At 37.0% G+C, this 15,453-nt stretch overlaps 1 protein-coding gene across 4 annotated transcripts in view; it reads left to right on the top strand.

Annotated features, from left to right (window-relative positions):
• The first annotated feature begins 14,929 nt into the window (after positions 1–14,929).
• Positions 14,930–15,453, top strand: part of LOC135107452 (fibropellin-1-like) — a 24,532-nt gene continuing 24,008 nt past the window's right edge. For 3 of the 4 annotated variants that reach the window (XM_064017327.1, XM_064017328.1, XM_064017326.1), the window contains exon 1: positions 14,931–15,453. This exon is cut by the window's right edge and continues 88 nt beyond it. The gene's annotated coding sequence lies outside the window, so the exon portion shown is untranslated. The other variant, XM_064017329.1, reaches the window with a different exon arrangement.

The following is a 15,453-nucleotide window of genomic DNA, read 5'->3' as shown; positions in this document are numbered from 1 at the left end:
CCAGACCCATCCACACACCCTGTGAGTCACAGCTGATAATTGATAATAATACTTAAATATATCGCTTTCTATTTTTTCACATCTTACCAAGTATACAGATTCCAACACCCAAATCTACATTCTTCTTAAGTCTTTGATAACAAAAATATGAACGTAAGTGCTTGTAAATGTAACACGTTGCCACCATGGACGCCTTATATGCATATTTGGCGGCTTTAATTGTGTTGATCTTTTTCATGAAGATATTTGAACATCAGCTAAAGTGTCCACGGCGTCGCGGAACAAGCATTTTCATTTCATCACGAGCAGAAGACACTTATCCCTGATGATTTTCACCTCTGCACGTCTGCCAACCGAATTAGAATCGAATCCTTTTCTTGGGTTTTTCAGGCCTTGCCTCCCGTATAGCCTTGGCCCTTCAAATATTGTTGTTTTGTTTTATTCATTTATTTATTTCCCAAGCAGAGCGAGGGTCTCCTAATTTTGTTACCACACATTTCTACAACCCACCTCTCCGGCAGGCCCCTGGAGATACCATGCTAACTTGTCCACGAGCACCTTTGGTTGTCCATCGCATATAAAACCTGGGATTTCAGGCTCGGAAACACCTCCCGTTAAGTAACCTTTGGCGGTGCATCTTTCTTAATTTATGACATTTCTTCGTCAGACTCACCGTTTTTCCTTATTTTGCATATTTCGACTTGCCGAGCGCGCGAAAAACACGAATTATATGCCATAACTCACTTCATATACGGAATAGCCAGCTTTGATTGACATCATCAGATTCAGCAACGATAGCAGAATTAAGATGTGTTGTAAAAATTTGACAAAACAAAAAAGAAAATGGTATTACAATGAGTTAAAATGAAGATGTTAAAAAAATTTATAACATGTTTTTCTTCCGCTTGCTATTTTCAACAGTTAAGCATTGAATGCTGAAATATATTATTACATTAAGTATTTAAAATTCTCGTGAACACGGTAGTGTGACCAGAATGCAGATAAATTTCCACATATTGAAAACACAGAAACATTTATTGCAACATGTAACTCGCCGCAACCATCACGGGGGCGCGACACTTGGCATGGCGTGTGAAGGTAGGCTCTGTACGACCAGGTCTGTGACGCTTCTAGAAATTAGAACCCACCAGCCTCCCGAGGAGGGTCCTTTAAGTTGCTCCGCAGCTTCAAACACCCTTTACCTGGTTTACTTTTTTTTTTATGTTTGCTTTTTATGTTTGTCTTTACACACACCCTCCCACCCATCCATCCACACACACACACACACACACACACACACACACACACACAGGAAGCATCAAGTGTTACAAAAGGTACAAATGTATACAACATCTGCACACACCAAAGGCACCATACTTCTTGTGGCCCTGCATAATATTTTATCATTCGGCACCTGCACCTGCGGTAACATCTGATGCATAAAATATGAAAACCTACATTCACTTCCTGCCCCCAAACATTCTCTCTCTCTCTCTCTCTCTCTCTCTCTCTCTCTCTCTCTCTCTGATACAATGCCAGATGAGTGGAAGATCACTAACGTAACTACGATATTCAAAAGTAGATCTGCCAGTAATTACTGGCCAATTAACTTAACCCCAGTCTATGCAAAATGCAGCAAACACTTATAAGATATATACTTATTAGTCATTTAGAGGAAAAATCATTTTATTTTACATATACTCGATATGGCTTCCGGAAGAAACGCTCTTGTTTGACAAACCTCTTAGATTTCTTCGATGATATTTTGAACTGGTATGACGAAAGTAAAGCGGTAGATATAATTTATTTTTGTTTTTAAAAAGGTCTTTAACAAAATTACCCACAAGCGTTTACTGATCAAGCTAAAATCACATGGTATCCAAGGCGGTGTGTAGAGATGGGTAGAAACTGGTTAAACGATCATAAACAAAGAGTAATAATAAATAGAAGAGCATCCAAGTGGACTAACGTAAGGTCAATTTTAGGACATGTTCTCTTTCTTGAGATGAGGATGTTACCACTAAAATAGTGAAAACCGTAGTCTCTAACAAACAAGTTAATGAAATGCAGAGCAATTTAGACAGAGTGGGGACAAACCTGGCAAATGAGTTTTAATGCGGATAAGAATAAAATGTTTCATATAGGGTATCGAAACGAGAAAGTAATGTATATTGTAAATGGTACCTAACTTAAAAGTGTACATACCTAAATTGATTTAGAGTAACAATATCGAGCAGCCTAAAACCTAAGCAATAGTGTTCAAAAGTCGTAAAAGAAGCCAAAAATTAAATAAATAAATAAATAATTACTTTAAACAGCCGATCATTTAAACATAAATCTACAGATACGATCCTCACTCTGTATAACTACTTAGTCCGTCCCTTTTGGAAAATAGTGTTCAAGTATTAACAAAAAGACAGATAATTTAGAACGAGTTCAGCATAGAGTAACAACAAAACTAAAATAATTAAATCTATTTACCTTTAACTAAAAGAAGACTGACAGGCGACTTATTACAAGTGTTTAAAATTATTAAAAACGTTGATAACAAGAACAGCAAAAAGTAATTCAAAATAATCTCTTCACATTACACGGCAGAAAACGGTTCCAAATTGTTGGAAAATCCTTCAATTCTCATTAATCTATTATATTTCCATTTTATCATCAATCTATGGAATGGGCATCCTAGAGGTGTGATAGACTTGAACACTGTAGAGACTTATACGTTGTCTTGGTAAATATTCTGCCGCAAATCCGCGGTTAACAGCAAAACTTTGAAAGAGGTTAATTTCCTTGCATCCAAGAAACGGGGCATCTCATTTCATCTGTTTTCATTCTGTACCCTTTGTGCAATGTTTTATTATTTATTTCACAACGACCTAAAAAACTAAACACCGATAACATATAAAAGAGGATGATAATCAATCCAGGGTGATGAATTAAGAGTAAGAAATATTTATTTTTTTATTTATTTATTTTTTCAAACTGATTCTGTTCAACTTGTAAATTCTAAACTAAAGCCTTACGTTCTTCTCTTGACATGTTCGAAATACAGTTATGTACTAGACAGAATATAAATATATATATATATATATATATATATATATATATATATATATATATATATATATATATATATATATATATATATATATATATATATATATATATATATATATATATGGTCTTACACCTCATTCATCAGTGTAACCTGGATCTAAAAACGAAAAAAAACAATCGACATTCATACTGGAAAACGCCCACGTTTGCTTTCTCTTGCACCTGCTACAAAAACGTATAAACGCACCTGACACTACAGTATTACCAGCATAGCACTCGAACAAAAGTAGGAACGAGCTTTTTTTTCACCAGTTGCGAAGGCTCCAGCCCCTGCATTAGTTAGTCGTCTGCTGAAGTGCTCCAAACAAGCAGTAGGAATAATGAGGTTGGTATTAGCCTTAACTATTGCTACCTTGCTGTCTTATATCATCTCATTCACACATATTTTGTCTCTAACGTCTTAATTATCATAAATTATCTTTATATATATATATATATATATATATATATATATATATATATATATATATATATATATATATATATATATATATATATATATATATATATATATATATATTTTTTTTTTAGGAAGGACACTGGCCAAGGGCAACAAAAATCCAATAAAAAAAATGCCCACTGAAATCCCAGTCCCATAAAAGGGTCAAAGCAGTAGTCAAAAATTTATGAATAAGTGTCTTCAAACCTCCCTCTTCAAGGAATTCAAGTCAAAGGAAGGTGGAAATACAGAAGCAGGCAGGGAGTTCCAGAGTTTACCAGAGAAAGGGATGAATGATTGAGAATACTGGTTAACTCTTGCGTTAGAGAGGTGGACAGAATAGGGGTGAGAGAAAAAAGAAAGTCTTGTGCAGCGAGGCCGCGGGAGGAGGGGAGGCATGCCGTTAGCAAGATCAAAAGACCAGTAAGCATGAAAATAGCGGTAGAAGACAGCTAGAGATGCAACATGGCGGCGATGAGAAAGAGGCTGAAGACAGTCAGTTAGAGGAGAGGAGTTGATGAGACGAAAAGCTTTTGATTCCACCCTGTCTAGGAGAGCAGTATGAGTGAAACCCCCCCCAGACATGTGAAGCATACTCCATACATGGACGGATAAGGCCCTTGTACAGAGTTAGCAGCTGGGGGGTTGAGAAAAACTGGCGGAGATGTCTCAGAACGCTTAACTTCATAGAAGCTGTTTTAGCTAGAGATGAGATGTGAAGTTTCCAGTTCAGATTATAAGTAAAGGATAGACCGAGGATGTTCAGTGTAGAAGAGGGGGACAGTTAAGTGTCATTGAAGAAGAGGGGATAGTTGTCTGGAAGGTTGTGTCGAGTTGATAGATGGAGGAATTGAGTTTTGTGGCATTGAACAATACCAAGTTTGCTCTGCCCCAATCAGAAATTTTAGAAAGATCAGAAGTCAAGCGTTCTGTGGCTTCCCTGCGTGAAATGTTTACCTTTATGGAAAGACATAGAAAAATGCAGGGTGGTATCATCAGCGTAGGAGTGGATAGGACAAGAAGTCTTGTTTAGGAGATCATTAATTAACAATAAGAAGAAAGTGGGTGACAGGACAGAACCCTGAGGAACACCACTGTTAATAGATAGAGGAAAAGAGCAGTGACCATCTACCACAACAGCAATAGAACGGTCAGAAAGGAAACTTGCGATGAAGTTACAGAGAGAAGGAGAGAAACCGTAGGAGAGTAGTTTGGAAATCAAAGCTTTGTACCAAACTCTATCAAAAGCTTTTGATATGTCAAGGCAACAGCAAAAGTTTCACCAAAATCTCTAAAAGAGGATGACCGAGACTCCGTAAGGAAAGCCAGAAGATCACCAGTAGAGCGGCCTTGACGGAAACTATACTGGCGATCAGATAGAAGGTTGTGAAGTAATAGGTGTTTAAGAATCTTCCTGTTGAGGACAGATTCAAAAACATTAGATAGGCAGGAAATTAAAGCTAGTTTAAGGGATTAGAACGGTCACCTTTTTTTTAGGAACAGGAATGTAGGCAAACTTCCAGCAAGAAGGAAAGGTAGATGTTGACAGACAGAGCTGAAAGAGTTTCACTAGGAAAGGTGCAAGCACGGAGGCACAGTTTCGGAGAACAATAGGAGGAACCCCATCAGGTCCATAAGCCTTCCGAGGGTTTAGGCCAGCGACGACATGGAAAACATCATTGCGAAGAATTTTTTATAGGTGGCATGAAGTAGTCAGAGGGTGGAGGAGAGGGAGGAAGAAGCCCAGAATCGTCCAAGATAGAGTTTTTAGCAAAGGTTTGAGCGAAGAGTTCAGCTTTAGAAATAGATGTGATAGCAGTGGTGCCATCTGGTTAAAATAGAGGAGGGAAAGAAGAAGAAGCAAAGTTATTGGAGATATTTTTGGCTAGATGCCAGAAGTCACGAGGGGAGTTAGATCTTGAAAAGTTTTGACACTTTCTGTTAATGAAGGAGTTTTTGGGTTGTTAGAGAACAGACTTGGCATGGTTCCGGGCAGAAATATAAAGTGCATGAGATTTTGGTGATGGAAGGCTTAATTACCTTTTGTGGGCCACCTCTCTATCATGTATAGCACGAGAACAAGCTGTGTTAAACCAAGGTTTAGAAGGTTTAGGACGAGAAAATGAGTGAGGAATATACGCCTCCATGCCAGACACTATCACCTCTGTTATGCGTTCAGCACACAAAGACGGGTCTCTGACACGGAAGCAGTAGTCATTCCAAGGAAAATCAGCAAAATACCTCCTCAAGTCCCCCCAACTAGCAGAGGCAAAATGCCAGAGGCACCTTCGCTTAGGGGGATCCTGAGGAGGGATTGGAGCGATAGGACAAGATACTCTTTCAGTTCTGTCTGTCAACATCTACCTTTCCTTCATGCTGGAAGTTTGCCTACATGAGATTGTGATCAGAGGAGCCCAATGGAGAAGAAAGGGTGACAACATAAGCAGAGATTAGTGGTCAAGAAAAGGTCAAGAATGTTTGGCGTATCTCCAAGACGGTCAGGAATACGAGTAGGATGTTGCACCAATTGCTCTAGATCGTAGAGGATAGCAAAGTTGTAGGCTAGTTCACCAGGATGGTCAGTGAAAGGAGGGGAAAGCCAAAGCTGGTGGTGAACATTGAAGTCTCCAAGAATGGAGATCTCTGCAAAAGGGAAGAGGGTCAAATGTGCTCCACTTTGCAAGTTAAGTAGTCAAAGAATTTCTTATAGTCAGAGGAGTTAGGTGAGAGGTATACAGCACAGATAAATTTAGTTTGAGAGTGACTCTGTAGTCGTAGCCAGATGGTGGAAAACTCGGAAGATTCAAGAGCCTGGGCACGAGAGCAGGTTAAGTCATTGCGCACATAAACGCAGCATCCGCTTTAGATCGAAAATGAGGAGAGAGAAAGTAGGAGGAAACAGAAAAGGGGTTGCTGTCAGTTACCTCAGACACCTGAGTTTCAGTGAGGAAAAGAAGATGAGGTTTAGAAGAGGAGAGGTGGTGTTCTACAGACTGAAAATTAGATCTTAGACCGCGAATGTTGCAGAAGTTAATGAAGAAAAAGTTGAGGGGGGGTGTCAAGACACGTAGGGTCGTCGATAGAAAGCTACTCCGACCTGGGGACATTTATGGTCCCCTCCCCAGATGGGGACTCCGAGGCTGGTGTAGGAGTTGCGATGATGATTTTAAAATTTTTGAGCGAAGGGTGTGTGTGTTATTACGTGCTTGTAGTTTTGTGTGGAGGAAGAGTTGTCTTTAGAGGGCAGGCTGTGACTGCCCCCCTTGTGTTGTGGGACACAAAGGGAAACGTTCAGTAAGGTCACTGCTGGGTTTAATGAAAAGTTTACTGCACTCCCTGAACAGTGCTTTAGACCTCACTGGGAGTAATTATCGTTTCGGCAGGTGTCTACTGCCTCCTCCAAATAAATAAATAAATAAATATATATATATATATATATATATATATATATATATATATATATATATATATATATATATATATATATATATATATATATATATATATATGAATAATAAACAAGCAGAAAATAAGTTTATTACTTTTTTCCATTGTATTTAAAGTATTAATATCATTGCACTAATAAACGCCAAGAATAATATCACAAAAAAGTCCCCGTTCCGTAACAGAAAATGAAGACAACTTATAATAATTAAGATGTTGGGAACAAAATATCTGTGTGAATGAGATAATATAAGGCACCGCATTAATACTTTAGATAGAATGAAAAAAAAAATAAAGTTCTTTTTTGCTTGTTTATATATATATATATATATATATATATATATATATATATATATATATATATATATATATATATATATATATATATATATATATATATATATAAAACACTGTTTATTGTCGATCTAAGCTGGCAAACTGTCATTGCAGAACTCAAAGGACGTCAAGGGCGCATGTATAAAGCGTGATGGAGCTCAAGCTCGTGGCTACAGAGAGCTGAACTATAAATGTCACAATAATACCTATGTCTGTTGTAAACCAGGTGAGTCTAAAAATCGACTTACATTTATATTTTACATTTATCATTCCGCCAACCAGCACCGTTCTCTTAATAATGCACCTCAGTGTTATGGGTAGCCACAGTGTTCAAGCATGAAATTATGAAGCATCTTATGGTTCTGAAGTTCCCTTGTGCTGCTACTAACAAGCTTCACTACTTATAATATACTGTTAATGCCACCACCATCTCAATCACCACCTCCACCACCACCACCACCAACAACAACAACAACAACGCCATCGAAACTACAACAGCTTCCATTATTAGTACCATCACCACTGCCATTACTACTACTACAAGTACTGCTACTACTACTACTACTACTACTACTACTACTACTACTACTACTAATTTTTCTACTACTGCTGCTACTACTACTTCTGCTACTACTATTATTATTATTAAGTAGTACAACTTCTCATAACAATAACGATGATATCATGATGATAATAGAAATAATGATAATAAGTAATAACTATTATTATTATTATTATTTTTATTATTATTATTATTATTATTATTATTATTATTATTATTATTATTTTATTTATTTTTTTTATTATTATTATTATTGTTGTTGTTCTTGTTGTTGTTATCATTACTGTTGTTACTATATTTTATTATTATTGCTATTATTATTATTATTAGCATTATTATTATCATTATTACTGTTATCATTATTATTATAATCACCGTCATCATCATCATCATCATCATCATCATCATCATCATCATCATCATCATCGTCATCATCATCATAATTATCATTAACATCATCATCATTGTCATCATCATATCATTATTATCATCATTAATACCATCTTTATTGTGTGCAGGGCAGATGACAGTCTGTCATTTGATATAAAATGAATATACATTGTGAAATTTAACAGGATTTCAAAATTGCTCATGATATTATGAGAGCAACATGCCCCCCACGTCTTTATAAGGAAGCTCACTCACTCAAACAAGAGCTAGTCCGTCGTCGGTGTGCTGAGACCATAGCGGTAGTTATCTGTGTGAAGGCGTGGGCTCCTGTCACTCACCACTCAGGTCGGTGAAGTCGCGGATCAACAGAGGAACCCAAAGTTTTACTTAATGCATTATCCAATTTTTGCATCTCGTTGCAGTCTACATGAACACCCCAAAGTTTTCTTTCCTGGCAGGTGTGAAATCTAAAGTAAGGAAGTGGTGAAGTGGGGCAAATCAACAAAACGCAAATGAAATAGAGGAAAATATATGTCTGAAAACTGTCGCAATGCCCTACCTCCATTTTTAAGTGAAGAAAATGGTGCAAAAAGCATTCCTGTATGTGCTGCATGAACAGTAAGTCCTTCTTGTTCACATGAAACAGCTGCTCAGCAATAGTAGTAGTTATTAGTAACAGTAATAGTAGTAGTAGTAGTAGTAGTAGTAGTTGTAGTGGTAGAAGTAGTAGTAGTAGTAGTAGTATTAGTAGTAGTAGTAGTAATGACAACAAGAACTACTACAACAGCAAAAATAGCAACAACAACGACAACAACAACAACAACAACAACATTGATAATAATCATAGTAATGATAATGATAATAATAATAAAAATAATAATAATAATAATAATAAAAATAATAATCATAATAATAATAACAATAAAAATAATCCTAATAATAATAAAAGTAATAATGATAATATCAATAACAATTATAATAAGCAATGCTAAATCACGCTGTGCTACAAAATTACTCCTCCGTGTTAAGATGATTTCCCATCTGTCAGTCTGTTTATCCGTCTTTCCGTCGTGACTAGTGATTAGAACATAAGAACATAAGAAATAAGGGAAGCTGCAAGAAGCGACCAGGCTTACACGTGGCAGTCCCTGTATGAAATATACCTACCTATTTCCATCTATTATCCCCATCCATAAACCTGTCTAATCTTCTCTTAAAGCTTTCTAGTGTCCTAGCACTAATAACATGATTACTGATGTACCACTCTATTTGAGAACCAGTTTCTTCCTATCTCCTTCCTAAACCTGAATTTTTCAAGCTTGAACCCATTATTTCTTGTTCTACCCTAGTTGCTGATCCTAAGAATTTTGCCTACACCTCCCTTGTTATAACCCTTATACCACTTAAAGACTTCTATCAGGTCCCCTCTTAACCTGCGTCTTTCTAAAGAATGTAAATTTAACAACTTCAATCTCGCCTCGTAAGGAATACTCCTCATCCCCTGTATCCTTTTAGTCATTCTCCTCTGTACTGATTCTAATAGACCTATATCTTTCCTGTAATGTGGGGACCAGAACTGCACAGCGTAGTCTAGATGAGATCTGACCAGCGCTAATATTCCTTCCGGCCTTCTACTTTTAACACTCCTAAAAATTAATCCTAGTACCCTATTTGCCCTGTTTCTTGCTTCTATACATTGTTTCAGTTCAGTTCAGTTTCAGGAGTTCAGAGCTAACTATAACTCCTAAATCTTTCTCGTACCCTGTACCTACCAGAGTTTCGTTGTTTAATGTGTACCTACTGTGTGGGTTTCCTCTACCTACGCTAAGTACTTTGCATTTATTGATATTAAATTGCATTTGCCATCTATCCGTCCATTCATTCATTCTATTTAAATCTGATCTGTCATCAACTGATGAAACGTTACTTTTTCCCGACAGGTGTCAATTATCCTGGCATGGAGGCGTACATTCATCACTCTTTTTCTCGATCTATACCTTCCAAACCTTGGTTTAACACAGTCTGTTCTCATCCAATACGTGATAGAGAGGTGGCCCACAAAAGGTGCTTGAGTCTTCCATCTTCTGAATCTCATGCTGTTTATATTTCTGCCCTGAATCATGCCAAGTCTGTTCTCCAATTACTAGTAGTAGCAGTAGTAGTAGTACTACTACTACTACTGCTACTACTACTACTACTGCTACTACTACTACTACTACTACTACTACTACTACTACTACTACTACTACTACTATTACTACTACTACTACTACTACTTTGACTTGATAATAATAATGTTACTAATGATAATAATAAGAACAATAATAATAATAATAATAATAATAATAACAATAATAATAATAATAATAATAATAATTATTATTATTATTATTATTATTATTATTATTATTATTATTGTTATTATTATTATTATTATTATTATTATTATTATTATTATTATTATTATTATTATTATTATTATTATTATTATTATCATTATTATCATTTTATTATTATTATTATTATTATTATTATTATTATTATTATTATTATTATTATTATTATTATTTTTATTTTTATTATTATTATCATTATTACTATTATTATTATAATTATCATTTTTCACTATTATAATTATTATTAAATTACTAGTAATAGTAGTAGTAGTAGTAGTAGTAGTAGTAGTAGTATAAAAGGAGCAATGATTGTAGACTTCATAACTTGTAATTTTTTTCTGCTTTTGCTATCACCCTGTCTTCTCCGTTTGCATCCTCTGATCACTGACTCATATCTATACCTTGTCGTATCACTCTAATTTCTTAAAGATCCCTCAAAGCAGAATAACCTCTAGTATTTTGTCTCTACTGTCTGTAGGTACTTCAGAAGGTAATATTTTGATTTTCCTTGGAAAGATTACTGTTTCTCTGGTAGATACCCGTCTTTGTGTGCTGAGAATACAATAGAAGTTATAGTGTTCAGAATGGATGGTACATTCCTCACACTTTCTCTTGCTCTAAGGCTTCCAAAACTTAATTTAACTCAGCCTGTTCACGTGCTATATACGAAAAAAAATGCTCCCCTCAAACTGTACTTAAGCTTTCAATCACCTAAATTTCATGCGGATTTTATATCTCCAAGAATTTGTACCAAGATTGTTCTTCAACAAGGCAAAAAGTTCTTCATCAATATAGAATGTCAAAATATTTTCGATCTAACACCCATCGTGACTTCTGGCAGCTCGACAAATATCTCTAAACAATTTATCTGTTTCATCTTCTTCATCCTGTTACAATCTGATTACACTACTGCCATCTGGGTCAGTGGGATCAGTAACCCGTCACTTTAAACTAAACAAATTTAATACAATGAAATACAATCCCTCTCTCTTTGTGACACTGAAGTTTCCGTTGTTTCATCAAACTTTCTTTCACATTTTTTTTTTCATTTTTTGTTTTATAATATACATATATATATATATATATATATATATATATATATATATATATATATATATATATATATATATATATATATATATATATATATATATATATATATATATATTTTTTTTTTTTTATTTATTTATTTTTTTTTTTACCATAATATACTTTTGTATTTAATATCAATATTTCTAATCTGCCATCTTTCTCACTTTGAACGTTTTACACCGGCGCCGTATAACTATGATGTTGCGGCTCCATAAAGTCAGAATACTCAGTAAATCAGTCAACCTTGACAAAAACATCTCCAAACAACATTTCTTCATTTTATCTCTTCTGTTTTAACCTTATATCACCACTGTCATTTCATCTAAAGACAACTCTCTTCCTCCACACAAAACTACAAGCACCTAATAACACACACACCCTTCACTCAAATATTTTAAAATCATCATGGCGACTCCTACACCAACCTCGGAGTCCCTATCTGGGGAGGGGACCATAAATGTCCCCAGGTCGGGCTGCCTTTCTGTCGACGACCCTAAGTGTCTTGACACCCACCTCAACTTTTTCTTTATTAACTTCTGCAACATTCGCGGTCTAAGATCTAATTTTCAATCTGTAGAACACCACCTTTCCTCTTCTAAACCTCATCTTCTTTTCCTCACTGAAACTCAGGTGTCTGAGGCAACTGACAGTAGCCCCTTTTCTGTTCCCTCCTACTTTCTCTATCCTCATTTTCGATCCAAAGTTGGATGCTGCGTTTATGTGCACAATGACTTAGCCTGCTCTCGTCCCCACGCTCTTGAATCTTCCGAGTTTTCCACCATCTGGCTACGACTACAGAGTCACTCTCATACTAAATCTATCTGTGTTGTATACCTCTCACCTAACTCCTCTGACTATAAGAAATTCTTTGACTACTTAACTTCCAAAGTGGAGCACATTCTGACCCTCTTCCCTTTCGCAGAGATCTCCATTCTTGGAGACTTCAATGTTCACCACCAGCTTTGGCTTTCCTCTCCCTTCACTGACCATCCTGGTGAACTAGCCTACAAATTTGCTATCCTCCATGACCTAGAGCAATTGGTGCAACACCCTACTCTTATTCCTGACCGTCGTGGAGATACGCCCAACATTCTTGAACTTTTCCTGACCTCTAATCCTTCAGCTTATGCTGTCACCCTTTCTTCTCCGTTGGGCTCCTTCCGATCACAATTTCATATCTTTGTCTTGTCCTATTGCTCCAATCCCTCCTCAGGATCCCCCTAAGCGAAGGTGCCTCTGGCGTTTTGCCTCTGCTAGTTGGGGGGACCTGAGGAGGTATTTTGTTGATTTTCCTTGGAATGACTACTGCTTCCGTGTCAGAGACCCGTCTTTGTGTGCTGAACGCATAACAGAGGTGATAGTGTCTGAACGCATAACAGAGGTGATAGTGTCATCTAGACTACGCGGTGCAGTTCTGGTCTCCACATTACAGGAAAGATATAGGTCTATTAGAATCAGTACAGAGGAGAATGACTAAAAGGATATAGGGGATGAGGAGTATTCCTTACGAGGCGAGGTTGAAGCTGTTAAATTTATATTCTTTAGAGAGACGTAGGTTAAGAGGGGACCTGATAGAAATCTTTAAGTGGTATAAGGGTTATAACAAGGGAGATGTAAGCAAAATTCTTAGGATCAGCAACCAGGGTAGAACAAGAAATAACGGGTTCAAGCTTGAAAAATTTAGGTTTAGGGAGGAGATAGGAAAAAAATTGGTTCTCAAATAGAGTGGTAGATGAGTGGAACGGACTCAGTAATCATGTAGTTAGTGCTAGGACACTAGAGAGCTTTAAGGGAAGATTAGACAAGTTTATGGATGGAGATAGCAGATGGAAATAAGTAGATGTGTTTCATACAGGGACTGCCACGTGTAAGCCTGGTCGCTTCTTGCAGCTTCCCTTATTTCTTATGTTCTTATGTTCTTATCTCTAGCTAAAAAAGCTTCTATGAAGTTGGGCGTTCTGAGACGTCTCCGCTAGTTTTTCTCACCCTCCCAGCTGCTAACTCTGTACAAGGGCCTTATCCGTCCATGTATGGAGTATGCTTCACATGTCTGGGGGGTTCCACTCATACTGCTCTACTAGACAGGGTGGAATCAAAAGCTTTTCGTCTCATCGACTCCTCTCCTCTAACTGACTGTCTTCAGCCTCTCTCTCACCGCCGCAATGTTGCATATCTAGCTGTCTTTTACCGCAATTTTCATGCTAACTGCTCTTCTGATCTTGCTAACTGCATGCCTCCCCTCCTTCCGCGGCCACGCTGCACAAGAATTTTTCTTTCTCTCACCCTTATTCTGTCCACCTCTCTAACGCAAGAGTTAACCAGTATTCTCAATCATTCATCCCTTTCTCTGGTAAACTCTGGAACTCCCTGCCTGCTTCTGTATTTCCACCTTCTTATGACTTGAATTCCTTCAAGAGGGAGGTTTGAAGACACTTATTCATCAATTTTTGACCACTGCTTTGACCCTTTTATGGGACTGGCATTTCAGTGGGCATATTCTTTTATTAGATTTTTCTTGCCCTTGGCCAGTGTCCTTCCTACATAAAAAAAAAAAAAAATCTATCTCTAAAGCTGCCTTTTCCTGACCCTGGATGATTCAGGACATGTTCCTCCCTCTCCTTCACTATTTCATGTCTCCCTTTAAGACCCTTCTCAATTATGTTTTTCATGCCCTTGCTTATCATAACCTTAGGAAACCTTTTGGAGCTGATGGGGTTTCTCTTATTGTTTTTCGAAACTGTGCCTACGTGCTTGCACCTTGCCTAGTCAACTATGTCGACATTTACCTTTCTTTGCTGCAGGAAATTTGCCTACGTTCAGTCTCTTCCTAAATACATTGACCTCTCCAACTTTTCAAACTACAGTCCTATAGCTTTCATTTCCTTTCTTTCTCAAAAATTTTAATCTATATCCGTCATGAAGATTGATAAACACCTATCACTTCACTACCTTATATCGGATCGTCAGTATGAGTTACGTCGTGGCTGTACTATTGGTGATCTTGTCTTTCCTTAGAAGGTCTTGGCCATCCTCTTTTATGAAATCTTTGCTGTTCCTGCAGACATATCAAAAACGTTTGATAGAATCTACACTAAAGAGTCACTTTATATCTTCCCCCCGTTTGATAGAATGTAAACTTGTGTCTCTCTGTATCTTCCCCGCCATAGGGAGTCACCTTGTCGCGGTGGCGGGGCTTGAAGCGCAGTCGGCGGTGCCACCTTCTCTGATGGCTCGCCTGTCACTGAAGGGTTGGGTGCCCGTCGGCTCCGTGGACCAAGCGCTCCCTCTTCGGCGCCATTTAAATGCGATGTTGAGGCGCCTTCCACTCCTCCCCCTTTTTTTTTTTTATCAATAAATAAATCTATCACTGTGTTTCCTTCTCAAACTTCCTTTCTAACTGTTTTATTATTGAGACAGACGGTCATTGTGATGTTTCTCAGCCAAAGAACACTTCACTTTCGATCTCTAAATTTTCTGAATGTGGGCAGAGCACACTTAATGTTGTTCATTGCCTCTGAATTTCATTTCCTCCATTAATCAACTTGACACAGTTTTCCAGATCTTCTTTAATTATTCTTCAATTCCTCTTATTTACACTGAATATTTTCGATCTAATCTTTACTGATAACCTAAATCTCAAGCTTCTTATTTCATCTCTAGCTGAAAGAGCTTCT

This window comes from Scylla paramamosain, chromosome 15 (assembly GCF_035594125.1).
Source record: "Scylla paramamosain isolate STU-SP2022 chromosome 15, ASM3559412v1, whole genome shotgun sequence".
NCBI lineage: Eukaryota > Metazoa > Arthropoda > Malacostraca > Decapoda > Portunidae > Scylla > Scylla paramamosain.
Note: the sequence above shows the minus strand (reverse complement) of the source record. Positions and strands in the feature narration are given on the sequence as shown.